General features: G+C 39.7%; 1 protein-coding gene across 4 annotated transcripts in view; it reads left to right on the top strand.

Annotated features, from left to right (window-relative positions):
• Positions 1-15,096, top strand: part of LOC139697808 (spondin-1) — a 204,275-nt gene that overhangs the window by 40,933 nt on the left and 148,246 nt on the right. The window lies entirely within an intron of this gene.

Raw genomic sequence — 15,096 nt, 5'->3', positions numbered from 1 at the left:
AACAGCGAAAGAAACTGGTCGATACCAGTTGGTTTACGTTGTGGTCGTAGCTGGATGGAGGAACAACGTCATTAACTTGGATTTGGGAAATGATTGCGTTGAATTTGCATTCCGTTGTCGAATTCGGATTTAGACCATGGCTCAGTTGTAATGAAATGCAATTTATAATTGAAAAGCGAGAGGAGGGGTAAGAGAATGCAAAAGTAGAATGTTGAAGCTGGAGTAACGGGAATTATAAGGAAGAGATGCCTAGAAAACCAGATACCATCGGTAATGATTATTAACAGCCATCTCACTCAAAATACATCAGTCTTTTATTTTAACCAGTTGAAATTCCTAGAAAAGTTTTTCAAAAACCTTATGCGGGTTCCAAAAGTGCAAGTCTTGCAAAAAAACCCTGGGTTTTCCATCTACGAAGTTCAAAATTTTCGGGAATTAATGAAACAATTAGGCAATACATTTTTAGGCCTAATGATAGGGTTGATTAAGTACTAAATAATACACTGATAAACAAACTGTGATTCTAAGAGTATAGTAATTAAGGATTGCATGTTGACCTTTTTGATTAACTAGGAATAAAAACATTGGATTTCGTTTCGATTTCGTGAACGTAGCCTTAGGCTTCCCGAAAGCATCTGTTTTCTCCTTTTTTCATCAAAATCAATGAAATTAATTGTAAAGTCATCGGGAACAGCAAAGTTACTGTTGATGATACGGCCATCTGCCGAGATCCAGATAAAAAAAGAGTCAATTTAAAGTCATCTCAACAATTTTGAGGGCCTGATGACAGGAATGTGGTCTCCAAAGCAATCAGAAATAAAATCCGCAGTGATGAATTTATGGGGAAAGAAATCCATACACCCTCACACCAATAGACTCGGAGTAGTTGGCATGAAAACAACGAACCAAGTTAAATACATTTCAGTCCCACTAATCTTGGACTTCACATGGGAAAATCACGTTAGGAGCATGTTCGGAGCTAAATTCAAGAACATTCGTACTCCCCAAAAGAAAGATCGGGAAATATTCAAGTTAAAAATGAAAAAAGTAGTACTACTTCGTACTAATAAGTGAATTACCTTGAATACGCGCCGCAAGTTTGGGACCCAACCCAGGAGAACCTGAATTAGGAATTAAACAGGAAACAGAACAAAGCTACCAGTTTTTGTAAAGAATTGTGATGAATGGACAGAAAGCTCAAATGATTCTCTCTCCAAATGAGCTCATGATCTTGTTATGAGTGACTGGGAACGCGAAATGACGTGCACTACTTAAACTTATAGATACATGATTCGAGTGAGTATAAAACTGACAGATGGGAATGAACGTTAGCGCTGTAGAGATGTAAAGCTTTAAAGAAGATTCACGAGTAACTTTCTAAGCCCTTGTTACTGATTTCCACTAATATTTTCATTCATTTTTCTTTTATCATACATATATTCTTCATGCTGATATGCATATTAGATGGCTTGAAAATAATGTTCTAAAATTATATACTGTCATAGGCTGAGGCCCAAATCTATTCAGGAAAGAGGTAAATGCACTGCTTCCTAGATGAAGGTTTCCGCTTATAAAACCATTTCTATTTCTATGAAAGTCAAAGAAAAATGTTTCCGGATATTACATGGAGCTAATGGAATAGGAATCCATTTGTGGCTAACGAATGCTACCGTGAAAATTATGTGTAGCACAGTGAAACACTTTATGTAATACAAGTTTTGCTTCTAATAATGAATTTTAGAGCACGAATGTGAGCTTAATTAATGATCAAGCTTCATCATCCTGTTTCAACAAAATATTTGCATGCATCATCGGAATCACGTAATCTTTCAATGAAAAAATTGATATCAAATATTAAGTTGCGAGTGAGATGGGACGGATGTTTTGATCGCGCGTTTACCACGAGCGGTCTTAGTTATAACATTATTGAAATTTAACTTGTTTGGAAGTTTTTCAATATTTTGTATCTCATCGTTAATTCCTTGAAAATATATCATCATTACTATAATCGCCATTTTAAACTCTTCCTTCTGGCGATGAATATACGTAATGAGGTTTCACGATAGGGCTTGTTGATTTAAGGCGGGCACGGGAGTCATGAATATTGCATGGCCCGCCCAGTTACATCTAGCGTAATCAATCTTCATCGTGGCGCAGCGGTTAATGCTTCTCTGATAAGCTATTGCGTACACTTCACGAGCTATGCCCTCGAGCTCAGCGCGCTTATCAATTTGTAAATGCAAATTTTCCTTATATAATCGGTGGCGCGTCATTTAGTTTCTCTCTCTCTCTCTCGGCGGGAAATTACTGTGCGTTGCTAGGGAGTTCAAAAATTTGCAGTACCGACGTCAGCAGTCTCAGCGGAGAATTAATGCTCGCTGAGAGGAAATCGGGATCAAAAACAGAACGGCTGAAAACAATCAACCCAGTGGAAAAGCGAACTGTTTCGCCCTCGCGAGGGAGAGTATAATTTTTTTTCGGCTCGATGGCAGGGAAAAAAAGAGGACAAATGACGAACTTCGTTTTACATCCCGGACTTGCTTCAATTTCCAATTTGCAAAGAGTAAGGGGATTCCAAAAACGAAAAAGACAACTTATCTCGGGTCTCGTTTTGAACTAGGAGCCACGCTTTTCAATGGATATTGAAATGCAATGATTACTTTTTTTTTATTCCCATTCACCACCGCCTCACTCCCCCCCCCCCCGCGCCACGGCCCTGGATCCGTGCGGGAAGCGTTGGGATTGACCGGGAGGGATCGGGACAATGCGCTCGCGGGGCACGGCTCACCGAGTTCGCCGTTGAATAGAATCGTTAGGGAGGCGAGGTGTCGTCGTTCCTCCCTCACTGCTGCTCCGCTTGTTCGGTAACAGTCGGACATCTTTCACTCATCTCTCGACTAATGAGAGTGCTGGTTCAATGCCGACTCTCTCCCTCGATGGGAGAGAAAAATACACCTCGCGTGCGTTTGCATCAATACTCGCGCTGAACGTAATAGCCGTTTGTAAGCTGCAGCTGACGTGGGTCGTTGTTTGGAAAAACGGAGTTTTCCACCGTTTGGTTTCGATGATATTCCTTGAGAACACGAGAGAAAAGGGATTCCGGTATTAATTTCTGGAGGTGTATTGGACTCCCGCAGATTTTCTCTCTCAATAGGCAAGAAACTGCCAAAGAATTTCAGGATGATCTTGCTCAGAGCAGCTAACATTATTTTCTTGCTCCTTCCATCGGATGACGCTCGTCGAATGGAAATGTTCTTCTTTTCTCTTACGCTTCGGAGAGTTGAGGTTTTTAACATTAATTTCCATGTAACAATTTGTGCGCGTACTTTTTTTTAGTAACTTCGGATGTCGAATCTGTGAGAATTAGCGGATTTGCCTTAAGTAAAATTTTAGAAATCTTTACTTTTAGGGGAAAAATATAGCTCCACCGCAAACTGACGCGTTTAAAAAGCTGGATTAAACCACATCAGACTATGCTGCCGGATGCCCTCGTATTCCAGCTTTCCTTTCTACTTTAGTGATGAATAAGTGTATGAAATCCACGCGGCGATTGAGATAAAATGATGTGCATTTGGCTGCGACTCGCTCGTCCAAAGATGTTAACAAAATAGTCGATATTCTCGGAAGAGTTAAATGTGTATAAATATTGCGCTGAAGCTCGAGGAATATGCTGGATAAACTGGAAATGCGCTCCACTGACCTCATGAATAAATATTGTTCAAACACAAATGTTTATATGATAAATTAATCATGGATAACTCGTAAATGATACTGTTGAACGGATAATCTATGGAAAAATGCAATTTAAAATTAGGTGTATGGTTACCGTTTTGATATCAATACTCATGAAACATAGTTAATACTCCAGTTAGTATGGGGAAATTAAACGTCCCTTTGTACTCCTCATGTTCACTATTTCAAAGCAGGAAGGCCGATGCTTCAGTGATATAATCTGATATGAAAATGACTAAAAAATTCAAAATTCTTTAAAAGCACCCACCATAAACGTAACTACCCTTTAAAAGTGGTGTATTGTAATAAGGATATTCATGAATTATGTATTGATTGTGCATTTATTGAAATTTTTTAGGCAGACACATGAGCTATTGAAGGCGATAAAATAGGAAGCCACAGAGAGTCTGCCAATGTAAGACTGTTGATATAAATGCATTTGGTTAAGAGGGAGGAGTTTATTGGGAGTTTTTCATTGGAAAATTAAGAGACCTGGCGATTTTCTTGTCTTGTATATCCAAGTCATGGCAGGTGAGGATAATCTAAGGTGCGCAACAAAAATATTATTAGGACAACCACATAGGATGAGCGAGCTACCCTGAAAGAATGGTTAATGGGATCATATTTTATGTAAATGTTCATTTAAAAAATACTCCAATTTCCCAAAGGCAAATTGAAATCAATTAACAAAATAATATCTTTTTCTTTTGAGCTATGACGGCGGCTCAACCATTCTTACTCTTTCCCTCAAATAATTACTTTCCTGGAATAAATATCTTATCAATTGAGGATTGTTTGATTCAGGATAATTACTACCGGTATCAACAGAAAATATTTAGCTAAAAAATATTGAGTAAAATTTTCTTTCATCAGGCATGTTGGGTGTTGCATTATCCCTTGAAAAATCCCTCGTCCTTTGATTCTCATTTTTCTCACTTGGAGCCGTCTTTGCTAACTCAGAAATATAGAAATGAAATGCGGAAATAATAAAAACATTAATATTTGTTATTTAGTGTGACAGGACATATTTGTATGAATGTACTGTAAACTGGACGGACTAAAAATGTCCGTATCTGTGTATTGCACCAGATGCCACTTTACTGCGAGTACTTTGCATCTATCTCTCATCTAATATGCATCAATTTATACTTTAAATTGATCAGCAATCATAAATTTAGGTCTTGTGTGTCACCTATCAGTATGCTGTCAGATTTCTCATGACGGTGGTTTAGTCCTGTTCGCACCTTTTCCGGAGAGGAAAACCTCGGAAATGTAACGTGTGCGTGGGCGACGCAATCATTGATGTGTAGTACACGCCTTATTATAAGTTTAAGGATTGGCTGAATTCGGTTAATTTTTGTGCCCATAAATCGGGTTATCCTAACTTTGGGCGTGCTAATACAGACCTGGGCTTTTTAAAATCGGACTCTTTTGAGAAAAATGCATGATTTTACACTGAAATGAAACTCATTTTCCAATTTTCACGAGAGATTGCGTGTCAAATAGTAGAAAAACATTGATGACTCCCGAGCTCAATTTCATGTAGGGGTGTTCCTTCCGACCAAATCGTCCTTAGTTCATTAAAGGGGTCAAGGACTGATCGAAACTGGCGGGATATCCTAACGGGAGCAGGTGCTTTACCCTTCCGAAACGTTGGGGGGAGAGTGGAAGACGTGGGGGTAGTTGAAGGGGGCGATGGGAAGCGGCGAGGAGGGAGGAAACGCGAGTGGTGCGTGGTGTGGGGTGCCCGGGGATGGGGAGGGAAGGAAAGGGGCGGGAATCCTGGAGGGGGATGAAGAGAAAGGAGACAAGAGCCAAGTTCGAGCACTAGCCGTGCGCGCTCTCTCGTTGCGAAACGTGTTTTCGATCTGGGTTGAAAAGTACCTCGTGTAAATCCCATCGGTAGCATCGCATACCCCCTCCCCACCTCTCCCCCTCCATCTCCCGCGGTGAAGCTAGATGACGTCCTGCAGTGCTGCGACCCAAAGTACGCTATGGGTGGTGTGCCTTCACCTTGGCAGGAATCTGTGGGGGGGGGGTTGAAGGGGAATTCCTGGCCCGAGGAACACTTTGGCGTCCGATGCTCTGGCTCTTGACTTCAGAATAACGTGCATTAAATGAAATTTTGGTGAAATATTGGCTGAATCAAAGTCGAAATTTGTTCATTAATTTCCCATCGAGATATTTCATTTTCTTGAAATGTGTCAGGGAGAAAGTATGAATCTCGACGTCAGAATGATTAAGTTTCTTCATTATCATCTGCAGTTTCGTGTCGGAGTTTCGTTCGTGTACTTTTTTCGTTCTGCGTTGCTTGTCGCTGATCAAAGTCCTCTTTCATGCTATCGTGGGTTTGACATTGGATGGAGATGTCCCTACTCGTTTCGATTCTCTTTATGCGTACCGTAGAGGAACGTAAACGTAAGAATTTTTGTAAGGTATGCATTTTAGTCATGGTAAAAATCCTCTCCGTAATTTAAACGGTAGTATACTTCGTCAGGTAGTGTCGCCATATTTTTGAGATGCAAGGTGTTTTGAATATGTTGAAAAACTCGATAAAACTATTGATCGCAAGAGTACAAATTTTACATTAAATATTTTTCCATCTCATGTGAAAATTATCTTAAAATCAACTCTACGTTTTATCTGAATCTACGCACTATACACTTTTTTTACTGAACCCTTTTGAATTGATGATGGTATTTAATGTAAAAATCATGCAAAATATTTTCTGAGTATCAATTTTCAAATTTTTCATAAAAAGAAAATAAATGATTAGCTAAAATTTTGATTCATTTGACATGATTGACGTGTGTTTGATGCACATTCATATAAATATTGTCCACCACTACAGTAATTATCCTGAGGTTTAGTTTTGATGGTTCAGATCAGGTTGAATGAGGCCCCATTGAGTGTCACACACACACACACAATTACTCACGCGCACACACGCATACACAGGAATGGAAGGGAAAAACGGTCTTACTTCCATCTCTTAACTGCAGTTTTGTCGTCCGGGCGTCTCCCTTTCACTTCCCCTTTCGGTGGATCATGGGGTGTCATGTGTGTGTAGAAGTACTGGAGTAGGTGTAGTATGGCTGGTGACCTAAAAGCCCCCTGCCATACGTCCTTGCGGTGGTTGGCGGGTACGTGAATAGTAGATGCAAATACCCAAGAAAGCTATGGTAAGGAGAAAGAGGGAAGGCAATGAGAAAAAAACAAGAGCAGATTCTCAATTCTCAAAGCTATAGGTCGAATATCGAAATCTCTAAACCAATATTAAATGAAATTTTAACTGATTAGCTAAAATCCTATAATCCTATTGTAATCTTTTAATACTCATTGCTAATATCATGCAACTCCTTATTCCTGCGCTACCTGTGAAAGAATTTCGAAAGCGACTTGTTTCCGCGTCACAGTTGTCTTTAGCCTCACTTGGCAGGCATGTGGTAGCTTAAGTGGCTAAAGCACTCGACCGGATATTGAGGGATCTGGGTTCGAATCCCAGTCAAGGCGAATGATTTTTACACTCTGAAATTGTTGCATTGAAATGCACATTAGCGGATGACTCCGTTAAAAGTTACTGTTGCGGCATCTCCCGCAGTTTCTTTGGAATTTGTCAAAGTGAAAACACCATAAGTGTTTAAAGTTGGCTTTAACCTCGTGGACTGTGGCGCCTCGCGCACGACTACGAATGCCTGTGACATTGTATGTACGGTATTTCGTCACAAAGTCTTGTTCCTTTAAAAGCCCCAAAATTTCAGAGTTTAAGAGGACGCCTCGGTAGCTTAAGTGGCTAAAGCACTCGACCGGATATTGAGGGATCTGGGTTCGAATCCCAGTCAAGGCGAATGATTTTTACACTCTGAAATTGTTGCTTTGTAAATTTATTTGCTGCACCAAATTTAGGCGAGTGAAGACTGCAATATGAATTTTCGTGACTCTTAAACTATAGCAATAGATGATGGGTGACTTTGTACGTAAGCAATTTCAGTTGTGTTCAATTTTCAAACAAATATGAGCAGAAATCTTAAAGATCCCCTCAATGATGATTTCTGGAATATCGATTTATTTCCACCGGCACAAATATTTTTTGCGATGCCTATGCAGCTCCGTTGCTATGCAGGAATTCTAATGTAATAGGACCAGATGGAGCTCAAATCCTCGATGCCTCAAATTTGCATAATAAATATACTTTCAGGCTAGAGCATAATGAGTGATCCAAAGCAAATTTATTGTGAAATTTCCCTTGATATACATTATTTAATTCCATGCTGCTTCTTCATCTCGTATATGATTTGCTGTCAATTCAAAATATCCCTAAATAGAAATAATATTTTTTATCCAATGTGCGATTGAAACGCATGATATTGACGTTACCAGAGGACAAGGCACCTATCTCTGGCAGGAGATATACTCAACGTCCGAGAAAAAAAGAGCGGACATTCAATTTCCTAAATTATTTCCTCGAGGGACCTGCGGGGATTCGAAGATTCATTCGTCAAGCGTCTGAATTTTTTAAACGCCCGCCACGAAATCGATCGTAGGTGGTGAGCAGGTCGAGTGTAAACTGATTCATCAAGACCTATTGAATTATGTGACGGGAAAAAGTGTTCAGGGGGCGATAAAGCATTCCAGCCGTTTGCCCGTGGGACACGTGGTGGTTTCTCCCTGCGGGAATCGGGACTCCACAGAGCCCGGAGATAAATCCTTTAGCATGAAGGGAGAGCGAGTGGGTGGAGGGGGATAAAAGGGGGTGGGGTGGGTGGAGAGGAGTGCTTTGGGAGCCGGGAAAGTACGCAAGGATGGGAGGGAGAGGGCGTGGGCTGACAGCGACGGATTCTTCCCTCCCTTGGTACTTCGCCAGGAGATGGCAGAAGGAACCCTACGGTCCTTCTCCCCTCCCACCACCCCTGCACCAGCCCGCGCCCACCCCTGACGGTTCTCTTATTCCCTCATAATCGGCCTTTCGACTCTTTCTCGGAGGCTCGCTTTTACCCGCTGCAGACTTTCACCGACTCTCACTCCTCCGCGCGCGCCCCTCTCCCTTGGCCCCCTCGTCCCTCCCTCCGACGGCTCGGTCGAATTCTTCTCGGGGACGCCACCGGTCGCGCTCCCCCCCTCTCTCCGGGATTGCTTAGCGGCTTAATGTCTCCACGCCGGACAAACCCTCCTCCGGCCCCCCTCGGTCGACGCCTCCTTGATGAAATTCTGGGTTTCATATATTTATGTGCGGAGACGACGATTTTCCGAACCCTTAACCGAGAGTAAGGGGATTACTTAAAGAAATATCCCCGCGAGAGTCAAGATTAGAGAGAGAGAGAGAGAGCAGGGCGTAAATTACACTTATATTAAAGAATGCCTCCATAAACCAGCTACGTATTAAATAGGGAATGATTCACTCTAATCACCCTAAAAGTTGAATCCTCGAAGATTGAGTATATATAGTCTCTGCTCTAGCGGTTTGATAAGATGCTGATATATTGATCATTCTACGCAGGGTACAAAAATACCTGCCTTCTTTCAATTTTAAGCTGTTGGTGACATAATCATGAAGTCAGAACCCGAATTAGCGTGGAATTTGGTAGAAGAAAGGACTAGAGTTAGCAATTTTCTGATCAATAACTACTCTTTCCCTGGAAAATGAATTTTCTTACTTATTCAATAAGTAGCCAATTCCTGTATGATATGTAGAACAGGTGTCTGAAGCTATTATTAGAAATCCCGAGTTTAAAAACCCTGAAAGCAAGAGCATTACACGAACGACTTATAACACTAGGTATGTAAAAATCGTTCGATGTAATAGTTGCAACGTGTAAAAATCATCCGCCTTGATGACCGGTATTCGAACTCGGATCCGACGAGCTGAGTGCTTCAGCAAGTTGAGCTACCAAGGCATCCTCTTACGCTCCGAAATTTTAAGGGCTTTAAAGGAACGAGATGTCATGATTGAGTATCGTGGAATGTCGAAATGACGTAAATGAAATGAAATATCATACAATGCGACAGGTATTCTTAATCCTGCGCATTAAGCTACAGTCCACGAAGTTAAAGCCAACATTTAAACGCTAGAAAAATTAAAATAAATTCGCGGCATTACCTTCTATTTCCTTGACCAAATCATTCGAGTTTAACACCAAAGCTGGAGGAATAGTATTCCTGCTTCAGTAAATTGGCCCAAGACATAATGTAAATCCAGGGAAATTGACTATTAAACCGATTGGTATAAGAAATTTAATTCCTTCGCAAAAATTCTTGAGAATTGCGGCAGGAATAATGAAGAACGAATATTCGAACTTCCCTATGGTAAAATGATACATAATGTCATTAATCACTAATTGCTCTGATGGCTGGTGACTCGGACGTTCCTTGCTATGATGGATTACAGATTAAGGTGTGGACGTAGATATTTTGAATAAAATATCTACGTCCGTGCGCGCCATGATATGTTGTTAGAATTTCTCTTTATAGATACATGTTACAGATTTTTATAGATACATACCTGTAAGATGCACGACATCTCTTTTGCTGTGACAAATAAGTGAATTTAATAAAATTGTCTTGAAATCTTATTTATAGTTGCGTTTATTTCCAAAATATCCACGAAAAAAATAGTAATTAGCGATATTTGCACTAACTCGCAGCTATCTATACATTTTATAGTCTGAAATGGTTATTGGAAAGACTTTAATTCAGTGTATGGTGAAAACTCAACCAACATATATTATCTGAAGAAGAAATACACCTAAAAAATTTATTTTAAAAAGTCAGAAAGCGAGAAAAAAAATATTGGTGCGTCGAATGATGCTAAGGTAGGTCATATCTTAACTTTTCCATGAAGTTGGATTGATTCATGGGGAGTTATTAATAATGCTATTTGTTGTCGTCCCTTTATAAATTGCATGGCTTATTTTCTGAAATGTGCCTTCTTTCCTGGTCAAGTTAATATACCCATTAAGTACTTACGTGTCATCAGCGATTGATTACGGGTGATTCTCTATTATTTAGTTTATTTTTCGAAACTAGGACAAATAATATTTAATCTACGTAAGACAGCGAGGGCGAAAAAGTTTTTAGCTGCTGTAATAGAGTTAAGAGGGAAGAAAAATGGATGTGGGGAACTTTTTTCGGGGTTGCGCTTCCAACCATTCGTCACTGAGCTCCGATGCTCCGTCCGTCGCACCCGACATTTCCTGCTTAAGTATGCAAAAAATTCTGTGGAATAAAAGAGGCAACCGAGAAAGGAAAACTTGTTTGGCATGCTCTCCAACTGGCTCGTCCCAAATATCCTCTCGGATATCATCTGCTGTAGGCAACGTTTCTCGAATCCACTTGAAAATTACCTTATCCATCATTACGGTCGTTATCACAGTCTTTGGTAAAGAGATTTCTTTTTATTAATTTTTGATGCTTGATTTATTTTTAACAGTATTTTATATGGAGACATCAAGAATTTGATCGTGTGAGGATTTTAAAACATTTTTGTGAAACGATTTTTTTTGTGCATCGAATTTCTTTATGCACTCCTTCAGCACTCGAAAACCTGCGCGGTAAACCGAACAGCAGACTACTAGTAATAACAGCCAGCTTCCCTATCTTTTCTGAATTTTTGTAAGAGAAAAGCTAAGGAATGAGTAACAAAAGTACTCGTCACAATTAATGAAAGTCGATTGCATCTTTTGAGCTTCTTAAAATCACAGTGGTTTATATTACATAATCCTGTTTACTTATTTCTCTAAATTGCAATGGGTTTGACCCAAAGTATTCTGCTTAAAGAGGCAGATACATTTTTGACGTTCCCTAATATTTTCGACGTATTTAATTAACTTCCTTTTCTTCACCTTACATCATTTCCTGCTTCATTTCTTTGAAACTTATGCCTGCTTTCATGATGTCTAAATAGTCTCTTCTCTTCCTTCCTTTGCCCCACTTTCCCAAACTACACACGGCATTCAACATCCCACTACTTTTCAATATCCTCTATCCTCTTTTTCTGGCTATTAAGGGCTAGAATTTACTTCCAACGGCAGAGGCACCATTTGCCGCCTTTAATCGACGACCAAATGGGCGGAAAAAGCTTTTGATTACCAACTTCGTTATCCTAATTTTTTTTAAACTGTGAATTTTAATTCGAACGAAGCAACTTCAATAGTTCCAAAAATGCTGTAGTTAAATATTTTTTCTTGGAATGAGATGAAATCTTTCGAGAAAAATTAATGTATGCATATACGAGCAATAATTAAGAAGGAATATTTTATGCATCAACTTGCCTATGTAATCAATAATAAGAATATATGAATTGTAGCTGTGCAAAAAAAGGATTGGTATGCATTTATTCCACAGTGATAAAATTTCAGCAAGCAGAGATTAACGGTTGAAGGTATTCTCATAAAAATATTTTGGGGTACTATTTTCCAAGAATGATCTTTCCCTCATTATTTGGAGGAGCGATGGCGATCAATTAGGCCTTTTTTGTGCTTATAAGCATCTAGTATTTATCACATCAAAAATTTAGAACCAGAATATCATAATATCAGAGTCCCAACTCACAAAAATGAACTGAAATAAATGATACCCCGGTGAAAATCTTATCTATCAAATTATCAGAATTAATTATTAGGCGGATGACGTCTAAACGTTTTACGAAATGCTTCGATAATTCAGTAATTTATTCTAGTAATTCTAATATTGGAAAAATACTTAATTTCATCGTATATTTAACGGCGAAAGGGGCTATTTAAACGAAACTGTTTTATATGAAAAAGAAAAAAATTAAGTCATTCCTTCGTTATGCTGCCTATAGTAATCGGCTTAGTGTATTAGCGTAATCAAATCTTGTTCAACTTATACAGATTGTTTGCTTGGAAAACTGATATGGCACGATTTTACTCTTGCTCTCTCCTTGAAAGGTAGATGCCCCTCCGTTGACAAGGTCAGACTGCATCATATGTTGAAGTGGATGACGCTAAGTGGTTTTCGAAGTAAAATCAATCCAAATGCTTCATATTAAATGGATAAAATTGAAGTTTAAATGGAAAAGAATGACCAAGGCATTGGTATTAATGAAATCATGGAATGCGGATTATGAAACCATAACTTACTAAGCTCAAAATGTTCTCAGAACTTGATTTTACGGGATTCTTTTGTGAGTGCAACCAATTTCAACAGCTAAGGCATCATGAATTTGATATAATTCCCCGATGATGTGCATGTCGTTCTTTGATAAGTGAACAGGAAGGTTTGGTGGGTGAAGGCCGTTGATTTCTCTTTTTTGTTCGGGGTTGAGGGCGAGATGTGAGGTGGGGTGAAGACGCAGTGGGCATTGTAGCAATAGGGTAGGGTTAGGAGCGTAAATGGAAGTGAGTTTCAGGTACTGGGTTTGATTTACAGTGAGAGAGAATTGATAATTGTTACCAAATCTGGAACCTTGTTGTTTAGCGCCCTGAGATGTGGTGTGGAAACGACCCCATGGTGGCCTTATTTGGCGGGGTGGTTTGCATCTGGCTGGGAGATATATTTGCATTCGGTTGGAACTTAGAATTTGAAATACCTTATAGAATCGCGAATTTAACTCTAACCAAATGTATTCTACTACTAATGTATCATCACTATCATCATCACGGGCTACCAATCTGAAGCTTGGTTTTTGGCAGCTTTCCAAACTATCTTGTTCCTCACAAAAAGAATGTAAACCATGCCTATATCTTCATTCCTTCACTATTACTTGGATTGACGCAATCTATCGCCTGCTTTTTGTTGTTCATTCCCGCTGTTTCTCTGTAATTATCCCCATAAAAGTTTTCTTCAATTATCCCTGCTAATTACGCGTGGAAAGGTATTTCTGTAAACCAACTCATTCTTCATACTGCGTTTAATAAGGCAGGTGGAAAATTCTAAAAATTACATATTTTAATGCAATAACTAGCACAAGATCCCCCATTTAGAATTAATGACAAATATAAGGTCGTTTTTTTGATAGGATATGCACATTGCCCCTACTCATTTGGTGTCTGTCATTTGATTTGTCCTCGGCACAATTCAAACTCGACTGGAACCTCGCAGTTCAAACCCAATATTTCGTCGACGGGTCGGATAATAGGAACAAAATTTCAATTGAGATACATTGTCACACCGATAGAGAGAAGACAATGGCTCAAACTGATGGAAACTCTACTATATTTAAATATTTCTTCTCTTTGTAGCCCTCAGCCAATTACTCACAGTTATCAAATCGAAGGTCGGTTTGATTAGATAGGTGAGGGTAAAGATCGCCCAATACTGAGTAAAAAGGCATGTGAAATTCATACATTGGGAGGGCAGTTCGTTTTCCTGTTCCACCTGAGGTTCCTCAGGAAGATTTGGTATACCTGAAAAATTACACAGTTTGAGAGAAGCTGAGGGTTCTCAGAAGTGTCCTTGGGAATCAAACCCGGGCGCTCCGGTCAGAAGTCCAACACGCTATCCCAGTAAAAAGAGACGTTTCAGGCGCGATATGGTGGAATATCATGATTAATGAAAAATTGGCAATTTTCCACAAAATAAGAGTTATTATGACCAGCTTTAATGTAACTACACCATCATCAGGTTACAGTCATCTTAATTAAGCTCTATCCCTGGTACACCACGTCTCCATGAAGCATGCATGTGTAGTCATGGCTAGTATCCTAGCAACTCCTGCCACTCGCATTTTCAGTATGTCTTGTTCATGTAGATAAAGGCGTCACGCAATTTGAGTTGAGTAAACACTAGCACAAGCTGTTGTTGATTGATATTTCACAGTCGTGCTTACACTGAAGCGTGAACTAACTTCGAGAGGCCTAGTGCCCAGGGTTATGAAACGACGGCCCGGCGTCCGAGGGTAGTATGCTTGATGGCATACATCCAAATGAGTGGTATTCCAAGGTCGTGGCTGTTTTGTGTGGCGTATGTGCGAGCGTAAGTCGTAGGCTATGGGTTCATTTATATGCGAAAGGATACGGAATGCGCACTTACTGGCTCGTGTCTATTCGGAGTCGGTGTAGGGTGTATTAGGCTTGAGTAGTAGTCCTGGAGGGCATAAAAAAACTCACATGAAGTAGTTTGTTGAAAAATAATTTTGAGACTGCATTCGGCTCTTTGTGAGCGCCAACATTTTATCAGTGATGTCACAAATATGATGTTCTAAGGCTAATGAAAAAGTGTAACTTATGAATACTGCTAGTTTTTTCATTGTCAATGGATTTTTACTTCCGAGATCTTGCAATTCAGTCCTAACCGCCGACTGAATGTTTCAAATGACTGTAAGATTTAATGTAAAAAAGTTATTAATGTTCCGAAGAGGTGTATATTCGCCTGTATATAGCATAACCATTACATTCTTGTGAGCAC

The sequence above is a fragment of the Hetaerina americana genome, unplaced genomic scaffold (genome assembly GCF_022747635.1).
Source record: "Hetaerina americana unplaced genomic scaffold, ioHetAmer1.1.p SCAF_8, whole genome shotgun sequence".
NCBI classification, from domain to species: Eukaryota; Metazoa; Arthropoda; class Insecta; order Odonata; family Calopterygidae; genus Hetaerina; species Hetaerina americana.
Note: the sequence above shows the minus strand (reverse complement) of the source record. Positions and strands in the feature narration are given on the sequence as shown.